At 43.6% G+C, this 10212-nt stretch overlaps 1 protein-coding gene across 14 annotated transcripts in view; it reads left to right on the top strand.

Moving 5' to 3' along the window:
* Positions 1-3045: 3045 nt before the first annotated feature.
* Positions 3046-10212, top strand: part of LOC125723381 (NACHT, LRR and PYD domains-containing protein 12-like) — a 69173-nt gene continuing 62006 nt past the window's right edge. For 5 of the 14 annotated variants that reach the window (XM_048999917.1, XM_048999919.1, XM_048999918.1 and 2 more), the window contains exon 1: positions 3048-3280. The gene's annotated coding sequence lies outside the window, so the exon portion shown is untranslated. Of the gene's footprint in view, positions 3281-10212 lie in introns of all 14 variants that reach the window. The other 9 variants (XM_048999936.1, XM_048999923.1, XM_048999915.1 and 6 more) reach the window with 5 other exon arrangements.

The following is a 10212-nucleotide window of genomic DNA, read 5'->3' as shown; positions in this document are numbered from 1 at the left end:
ATACAGACCACAATCCTTTGGTTTTCCTCGTTCGGATGTGTAACGCTAACCAGCGGTTAATGCGTTGGGCTCTCATCATCCAGTCATTTAACTTAGAGATCGTACATAAAAAGGGGGTCACTAACCTCGTGGCTGACTCCCTCTCCCGAAGCCGACGCCCGGTTCCTCATGACTATCGGTTTTTCTTGAATCTCCGCTTATTACTTTGTATGCCCTCAATTGCGGAGGATTGCGAACACCGGCCAGGTTCCCTCTTGTGTGGGGGGGTGTTACGTGCCGTAAGGTTTAGGGGAGGGGTTGCCCTGCCGATCCTGATCGCCGCCCAGCTCCCTTCGACTCCGCCTCCCGGACCTGGCCACGCCCCGAGCTTCGCTTCCGCTTCTATGATTGAAAAAGCCGTGGCGGGAAAGTGGCGGCAGCTCTGCTCATTGTTGCTGTGTTTGGTTTGCTTGCGTTCTTTTGGATTGATTGATTGATTATGACAGTTTTTGGTTTCCTGGTTTTCGACTTTTGCTTTGCCCTTTCTGTACCTTTGCCTTCGGTTTGATTGACTCCTGGTTTTGGATCTCTTGCCTTCCTCCTGACTACTCTCTGTGCCTCGCCCTCAGATACTGTGTTTCGGCTTTGGTGTTTCCTGTATGTTCGTTTCTGTTAAGCGCGTAGGGAGTGACTGCTGTTTTGTTTTGCGTACGTGTGGCTTACTGTGTGTTTCGGTTAGGGAGTTAGGCTTAGTCTGTGTCATTTCGTTTTCTTGTCTTTTCTTTTCGTTTAGAATTAGCTTAGTTTGGGATTCGTCCGTTAGCACTGTTTTGTTTATTGTTTTGGCTGTGTCACTCCCGAAGTCTGTTACCCTATTGTTTGTGAAAGTCTTTGTGAATAAATATACAAAAAAAGATCCCTTTGTGTCCCGTGTTCCCTTTCCCCAACCTCTGGTTGTCTCGTTTTCCCCTCTCCTTTCCCTTTACCTTTCTGACGGTCCTCAACCCTAGACTGAGGATCGTAACAACTGGCATATTTCATACGGGCCTGAACATGGGCCCTCTTGAGCAGGGGTACCTTGTGAGCACTGCAGGATTTCAAACCGTAACGGCATAATGTGTTACTGATGGTTTTCTTGGTGACTGTGGTCCCTGCTGCTTTGAGATAATTAACGAGTTCCTCCTGTGTTGCTCTGAGGTTATCCTTCACCGTTCTTAAGATCATTGATGCTATTCAAGATGAAATCTTCCTTGGGGCCCCAGACTGAGGGGGATTGACAGTTATTTTGTCTTTCTTGCATTTGCAAATAATTGCACCAACACTTGTCACTTTCTCCCCAAGCTGCTTGCTGATGGTCATGTAGCCCATTCCACCTTTGTGAAGGTAAACAATCTTGTCTCTGATACCATTAGACAGCTCTCTGGTATTTCCCGTCATGATAAATTTGAAGATGTAGACAGGTTAGTGTCCCAAGAATACTATAAAACAAAGTAATGCCAATAAATATGAATGCTGGCTTGTTATCTGCTAATACTTAACTAAGTACTACTTGTGTTGTGTTAGTGCACATGCTAAGCATTTAACCCCTTGAACTCCTGTCTGGGAATCATCGCATGATGACAACCAATGTCTGTGTTAGCTATGATCCAGCTGGATATCAAGGTGAAAATCCCTTTAGTTCCTGTCTGTAATTTGTCAAAAAATGTCACCAAACGTGAACATGAAGAATGATGTAATGGTGAAAACAACTTTGGACCTGTCTGTTTACAAGAAAAAAACACTTTCAGACATCATACTGAAGTGATGTTTTTAGTGTCAAAAAACCCTTTAAACTCCAGAGATTCTACTTGGAAAATATTGGATAATATTAACCTTATAAGAAGTGATATTTTTGTTTAGATGCCATATTCTGTCATGAAAATGTTTAGGCTCTTGGTCTTTTGCTTGAATATGGTAAAGTAATGAAAACCAGTACAGATATAAAGACACATCAGACCTTTTAATGGTTAATAATAAATAGACGTTATTGTTTTCAGAAGTCATTTTTTATCATGCTTAAGTAAATTTCCATTTAATCACAGTATTTTGTTCATACTGGCTTCTGCCTGCAAGTGTTTGCATTACAGCATTTAAGGCCTTTGCTCCATGAATTTTGGGCCATGCATCAAAAGAAATCACAGCAGTTTTATATGTAATACAGAAATGAACATAAAATGTATATAATAAAACATTTCAGTACAATGGTATATTGTGTCTAAGGATAAACATTTTTGTTCATTAGTAGAATTATAAGCTACAGAGACGGACAGATAATTCAGAATTGTGTTTCTCAGAGTTTGCGTTTCTCTGTCTCTCTCTCTCTCTCTCTCTTTTAATAAAGTACACACAAACTATTACTGAAAATGCCCAGATATGTACTTTCCTCAAAGTGGTAACAGACCATTTCAATTATTATTAATCGACAGCCAAATGAAGTTCTGAAGGTAAGTCTCGGTAAATGAGTCAGGCGCCATCACGTCATTGCATTCTGCTGCGCAGCATTTAAGGTGGACCGGAAAATCCTAACAAGGTATCACCTTCTTAACACTGCAAACTCTAGTCAAGGAAATAGGCACTGCACACTGCTAAAAGTTACGGAAGTCTTTTAGAGGACATACATATTTTTTTCTTTTCGTTATCTCGAGGTCACTTATTTTTCTCGTGAAAAAAAAAGTTTATGCATGTCCTCTACAGACTTCCGTAAAAAGTTACCCCCCGTAACTATCCTTCCTCGCCCTCAACACACGTACTGCCGCAGCCTAAAAACCTCATCAACGCACAGCCACATACACATTCACATGAAATTCGGTTTTTTAAAGGAACTTTAACTTGCCCTGGAATGAAGTAACACCAGCGTCCCCGGGAGAGGATCCGCCCCGCTGTGACACACCGACCACAAGCCCCGGCTTCCAAGCTCGACCCGCCCCGCTGCCAGTACAATCGACAACACGGAGCCCCATCTTCCCTACACACTTACGCCCAATCGGCAGCCAGTGAAAAAGGGGTCGCTGTGTTAAACAGCCGCACTTCTTACTGCGCGCCGGTCCGGCACCCCGTCCCTGAGATACTGAGTAGACATTCCCCCGCCCCCTCCAAGTGCAGCTAGTCAGTTACCGGAGGGCAGGTACTCTCCACACCCCCCACCACAGGACGATGCTGATAATTCTTTTTCTGTAAATGAAAGTGAAAGGGATTTAAAGCCAGTTTCACCAAGAAGCACGAATAAGATTCTGGAATAATACAAAGGCATTTGCATTGCAAGGTAAGAATATAATCATCAGATTCAACTAATAAAATAAGTATGTTTAACCTGCGGCGTCTGCGGAAAATTTTGATTGGGTGGCCATCAGGGGCCAGTTATATTTATGGGGGCGGCTGCGCCTCACCGTGTCTGTTCTTTGCTTCCACTTTGAAAATAAAATACTGTTTTTTATTATTTTGATGCGGGGTGGTGGCCCCTTAAATCCGCCCCTGTTTAACACACATACTGGGATTTAACAGCAGAATTAGACGTTTATTATAATTCGATACACTGTAACTGATTGCATGGAGTAAATGAGTTCGCCTTAAATACAATGGTGCCTGAACATGGAGCGCGAGACCCTACGAGAATAAACTAGACAGTATTTTGAAACTTTACGGTAAGAAGCACTAAAGTCCCATAGGGTGACTTTTTCCCACACAAGTTACGCCTATTTACCTTCCTGGAATAAGATCATTTACTATAAATTTGTATGCATCTGTAAGGACTTCAGATACACACAGACACCATATAATGGGCAGAATTCATCTAATTGAGTCTTATTTTCGCATTGGAATGTAATGTTCATGCAGTTAAATTCTTGCCTCTCTTCTATGGGGCACCAAGTGTCAAGCGCTCATTTTCATGAACAAAATACATTTTGTGCCACAAAAGCATTATTTAATGACGTGACCTGTTATATTTTATGTTCGAATTTAATCTGTCTGAATTAAATCAATCACACGTAGACACGTTTTAACTCCTCGCTTCTTTACTTTCCTCACATCCTGTGTTTCATCCACAACATTCCCCACTGTTGCCAATAACACCGTTCCCCTGGTTATTTTATTACGTTCAGTACATGACATCCCCCCTTCACTTGGACATGAACTTGATGTCACCCAGAACTTTACTTCTATTCAAATCAATATTTCCTGTCATAAGTAGTCTAAACACTCCATTTAACATGAACTCAAATGACCTTCCTTCTTCAAATGGCAACTCCTTATTTTCACCTAAACCTTTTATCATTGTTCCTATGTAAACCAATACTGCATTGAACTAATGGTTTAAAAACGTAACTTCTCAATCTTATCCTTAACTGTATTACTTTCGTCTGAACTCATTCAGCAACATACTGTAAACACGTCTGTTGACAAGAACAATCAACCTTATCAAACAATACCCAAAACTTAGCTAAGGACAAAGTCTTTCAGTCTCTCAGGAGGCTTTCTCTGCCTCTGAGGCCTACAGGTAGGTGTGGAAGGCTCGTCTGTCTCGGCTGGCCCTGCCAGACATTTGGAAGAGTTCATGGCCTGTTGCTGTTCTGGGTAGATTGCAGCCTTGGTATCTTCCAATTCTCCTGCCCCGTGCTGGTCTGTGATGTATCTCTTCACAAAGGTTGTATTCCGACTGTACTGAGCTCCATCAGGCGATTCCACAGTCACTTGGTTTCCTTTCTTTTTGACTACTGTATGTGGTCTTTTGTTGAAAGTTGTAGTGAACTTGTCCACCTTTTGTTGTCGCAGCACCACTTTGTCTCCTACATTCACGTTGGAGTATTCTGCATTCCTCCGTTCATCTGCATAGAGCTTATATAGCCCTTTTTGTTCTCCATCCCTGTCTCTCACTTCTAAATCCATGAAATCTGGTGTGATCTCAGGCAGCTTGCCTCTCATCTTTCTGTTGAACAAAAGTTCAGCAGGACTTTTTCCTGTTGTGTTGTGTGCAATCCCTCGGTACACTGTGACATATCGCCTGAGTTCTTTCTGCCAATCCAATCCGGCAGATTGCGCAATTCTGATTCGTTTCATGAGCGAGCTATTTTGGTGTTCCACTTCACCATTTGCCTGAGCCCATTTTGGTGTCGTTCTGAGGTGCACAATTCCTTTTTCTGCACAATAGTCTCTGAACTCATTTGACTTAAACTGTGGCCCATTGTCAGACTTCAGTGTCACTGGAAGTCCATGTCTGCTAAACATGTTTTCAAGACTGTCAATCACTGTTTCAGGTTTTGTAGAAGTGAGCACATCATACTCATAATATCTACTGTAATAATCCACCACAACCAGTATTGAGTGTTTCGACGGCAGGGGTCCTAACAGATCAATGGCTAACGCTTGCCACGGACCTTCTGGAAGTGGCGTTGGCCTTAGTGGCTCGGGTGCATCGGGACGTGATGTAATCTGACACCCGTGACATGCTTTACAGTATTTCTCTGCAGCTTTGTCGATTCCGGGCCACCAAACCTTGCTTCTGAGGTGTTGCTTCGTGCCTACAATCCCTAAATGTCCTTCATGTGCCAGCATAAGTGCTCTTGCACGTAAAGCACTTGGCAGCACAATGCGTGTCCCTCTCAGCACAATATAGCCCATTACACAAAGTTCACCTGCAACAGGTGCATATGACATACATTTTTCAAAATGTCCTGTCTTTATGGCCTCTCTCACCTCTATCAGTTCCGAGTCAGTTCTTGAGGCTTCTTCCACCTCTCTAGCTGTCAGAGCACTGGGGATGGCATTCACCGTGACAAACCGCACATATTCCTCCGATTCTTGTGTGTGTTTTTCTTTCATGGCTGTCTCCCCCATCAGCCTTGACAGTGAGTCAGCAATGTTTTGACTTCCAGGCACATATATAACTTTGAAGTTGTATGGCTGTAGTCGCAACACCCATCTCTCCACCCGGGCACAGGGTTTTGACCGCGGCCCATATATTGACTCCAAGGGTTTGTGATCAGTGACCAGTTCAAATTGTCGGCCGTACACATAAGGATGTAGTCGCTCACAAGCCCACACAAGAGCTAAGGCCTCTTTCTCAGTTTGAGAATATCTTCTCTCACAGTCACTCAAGCTTCTACTCACGTAGCATATAGGAACCATCTCGCTCTGCTGACGCTGAACAAGCACAGCGCCGAGGCCTACTGGGCTTGCATCTACAATCACTCTTGTTGGTGCCTCTTTATCAAAGTATGCTAGAGTTCCAGCTTTCGCTAAGGCTTCTTTCAGCTTATTGAAAGCTTTTCTTTGCTCTGAGCTAAACACAAACCTTGTTCCATTTCTGATCAGACGTCTCAACGGTTCTGCCACCGTTGCAAATCCTGGAATGAATCGACTGCTGTAGCTCACGAGACCTAGAAAGCTTCTCACTTCAGATGCATTTTCAGGCTCTCTGGCTTCTGCTATTGCTCTGACCCTCTCTGATGTAGGTCCAATGCCTTTGTCTGTTAGCAGTATTCCCATGAACACTAAGCGATCCATATTGAACTCACATTTGTCAGGATTCAAAGTGAGTCCACTCTGTTGTAAACGCTCCATAACGGCTTGCAGACGCTGGTGATGTGTCTCTGGGTCCGCCGCATGAACAACAATGTCATCTGAGATGTTTTCGACGCCCTCTATTCCAGCTAGTGCAGAGGCAATTTCATGCTGGTACTGCTCACTTGCTGAAGATACTCCAAAGATCAGGCGCTTATATCTGTAGACTCCATTGTGTATGGCAAATGTCGTGATTTCACGTGATGCTGGGGTCAATTCCAATTGGTGATAGCCCCACTTCAGATCCAGTTTGCTGAAGACTTTAGATCCGTTCATGCTCTGCAGAATTTCGTCCACAGTTGGAATGGGGTATCTCTCTCTTACTATGGCTCGGTTTGCTTGACGCATGTCAAGGCACAGCCTTATTTCAGAGTTTGCTTTAGGCACAATGACTACTGGGTTAACCCATGGAGTAGGTCCCCTGACTGCTTCAATTATGTCCATGTCTAACAGCTCTTTTACCTTTCTCTCTACAGGTCCCCTTAAATTGAATGGTATCCGCCTTAAAGGCTGAGCTACTGGCTGAATGGCAGGATTTATATAAAGGCTTATTTGTTTAGTTTTTAACTTTCCTACACCCTGAAAGACATTTGGGTACTGTGATATCATCGCCTGCCTCAGGTCCTGTATTGCTGCAATGTCTGTGCCAATTTTTAGAACCCCCAGTTTTATGGCTGTATCTTTCCCTAGTAGTGGCTCCCCATGTCCTTTGATGACAATAAACTCTGAGTATTCACTAGCACTCCCAATTATTGTCTCACATTTGAATGCTCCTTTTACAGGTAGTGGCTGGTTAGACGAGTATGAATACAACTTTCTTTCTACACCCACAACATATGACTGGCATTTTATATTTTGCTTTTTTAGTTTTTCCCAGGTGTTCTCGTCAACTATGTTACATGTAGCACCAGAGTCTATGAGCATGTTCAAATTTACTCCTCCTAGGCACACATTCAGTCTGTTCTGTACTGAACTGTCCTTTATCACAAATGCATATTCAGCTTGTTCTTCAATATTGTTGACAGTCTGTTTTTTAGCGCTTTTAGTTTTGCACATTTTTGAAAAATGGTCTTTGCCATTACATTTATGGCATTTCTGTCCCTTAGCGGGACACCTTGGGTCTTTGCCAAAGTGATCTTTATTTCCACATCTATAGCAACGTTGCTGCTCAGACTTACTTGTTTGCAGATTTTGCTTTTTCTTATATTTTGTTCTGCTGTGCTTTTGGCTTATGTGATTCACACTTTCTGTCTTTGCACATGCAGACTCCTCCCGCGAGAGAGACATCTGTTCCTCGATCCTCTCACAGAGTGCTGCGATATCCAGTGCACGAGTGAGAGTGAGATCGTGTCCTTCCTCCAGGAGTTTTCGTCTCACGTAACTTGATGAACATCTTGCCATCACTGCATCGCGGATTTGATTTGCCATGTCCCCAGCAAATGAACAATCCCTCGCCGCTTGTCGTAGTCTCGTCGCGAACTGTTGTACAGTCTCCCCTTCTTTTTGCGAAAGTGCATGAAATTCTTGCCGCGCGAACGTCACATTTATCCTCGGCACAAAATAGTCATTCAGAGCCCGCACTGCACCTGCATAGTCGGCCTGTTCGTCTGTGTCCGGCAAAGTCGAGAATATATCTTGGACATCTGGCCCTGCGTGGTGCAAAAGTAATGCTCTCCTCCGTCGTAATGTTGTAGCAGGTGTATCCTCACCGATTATGAGTCCCTTTCCATCCGCAAACAGTTCGAAAGACGTTAGCCATCTCGTCCACCGCCGTCCTAGCTTGACTGGGTCTTTGAAGCACTCAAACATCGGGATACTGACTTTATCCATCTTAATAGTAGTGACTTTCCTCACGTGCATTCGCCCAATACTCGTCGCCAATGTTATATTTTATGTTCGAATTTAATCTGTCTGAATTAAATCAATCACACGTAGACACGTTTTAACTCCTCGCTTCTTTACTTTCCTCACATCCTGTGTCTCCCCCACAACATTCCCCACTGTTGCAAATAACACCGTTCCCCTGGTTATTTTATTACGTTCAGTACATGACATGACCATGTAATGCCTTGCTGTCACTGTTCTCAGGTAAATTCCACCAAACTTGTTATACCTGAAATACCTGTTCCTGGAATGTACCTGAGAACTTGGCTCACCAGAAGCCAAGTAAGACAGAAACCTATCGGATAGTAGCTCTCTGCGACTGGAGCTGGAGATCTTTAGTGTAGCTGGTTTGTGTGTGATGTGTGACTCAACAGGTCAGTACCTGTGACCGTAAGATCGCCGTTTTAAATCCCAGGCTGGGCTCTGTATTTAATCAGTCATTTACGTAGTAGCAGGTCAGTACCTGTGACCGAAAGATCGCCGTTTTAAATCCCAGGCTGGGCTCTGTATTTAATCAGTCATTTACGTAGTAGCAGGTCAGTACCTGTGACCGTAAGATCGCCGTTTTAAATCCCAGGCGGGTCTCTGTATTTAATCAGTCATTTAGGTAGTAGCAGGTCAGTACCTGTGACCGAAAGATCGCCGTTTTAAATCCCAGGCTGGTCTCTGTATTTAATCAGTCATTTACGGAGTAGCAGGTCAGTACCTGTGACCGAAAGATCGCCATTTTAAATCCCAGGGTGGGCTCTGTATTTAATCAGTCATTTACGGAGTAGCAGGTCAGTACCTGTGACCGAAAGATCGCCGTTTTAAATCCCAGGTTGGGCTCTGTATTTAATCAGTCATTTACGGAGTAGCAGGTCAGTACCTGTGACCGAAAGATCGCCGTTTTAAATCCCAGGCTGGGCTCTGTATTTAATCAGTCATTTACATAGTAGCAGTTCAGATAACTAGATGTTACAGAGCCTGTAGGGGCCATGAACAGTGAGGAAAAGTAAACCATGCACACGTTTTAGGGATTTCCTGAGCATGATTTAGTATTTCCTGGGCATGATAAATTAAATTGAGTGTATGATGTAGTACATCGTGTGCATGAAAAACAAACCCTGTCTGTGACCGTCTGTGGTACAGGGTCTGTGGTGCAGGGTCTGTGGCACAGGGCTCCGTAAGATGCTGTCGGAATGAGTTTGCATGTGTGTGAATACTAGGGTTTTGCAGTAATAAATTTATTTGCTCAAATCTCTATATAACCTGTAATAAAGCATAATATATGTTATATTCAAACTTGAAAACGTTCTTCCATATCTGACAATGTGCCGTGGGCGTTGTTAGGTCCAATCACTCTGGCCTATAGTATTTAATAGTATTTTAAGCTGAACACAGAGTATTTTAGCCTCAATGTCGATATTCCTTCAAAAACAAAAACACTCAAGCCCCAGGTAAACTTGACTTAGCCCCTGATCTTTTCAGTAGCTAGAAACTCCCCTGCAAGTAGCCACACAAAGTTGCATTCAGTTCCATGGTGGAAAGACGTGGTTATAGTCAATAAAACCTATATTTTGTGCATGATAATTAACTACCTGTACATACCACTGAGCCAATATCTGTATAATAATGCATAATCAATCCATCCATCCATTTTCCAAACCGCTTATCCTACTGGGTCGCGGGGGGGGGGGGGTCCGGAGCCTATCCTGGAAGCAATGGGCACGAAGCAGGGAACAACCCAGGATGGGGGGGCAGCCCATCACA

This window comes from Brienomyrus brachyistius, unplaced genomic scaffold, assembly GCF_023856365.1.
Source record: "Brienomyrus brachyistius isolate T26 unplaced genomic scaffold, BBRACH_0.4 scaffold48, whole genome shotgun sequence".
NCBI lineage: Eukaryota > Metazoa > Chordata > Actinopteri > Osteoglossiformes > Mormyridae > Brienomyrus > Brienomyrus brachyistius.
The sequence above is the reverse complement of the archived record's forward strand: the minus strand, read 5'-3'. Positions and strand labels throughout refer to the sequence as shown.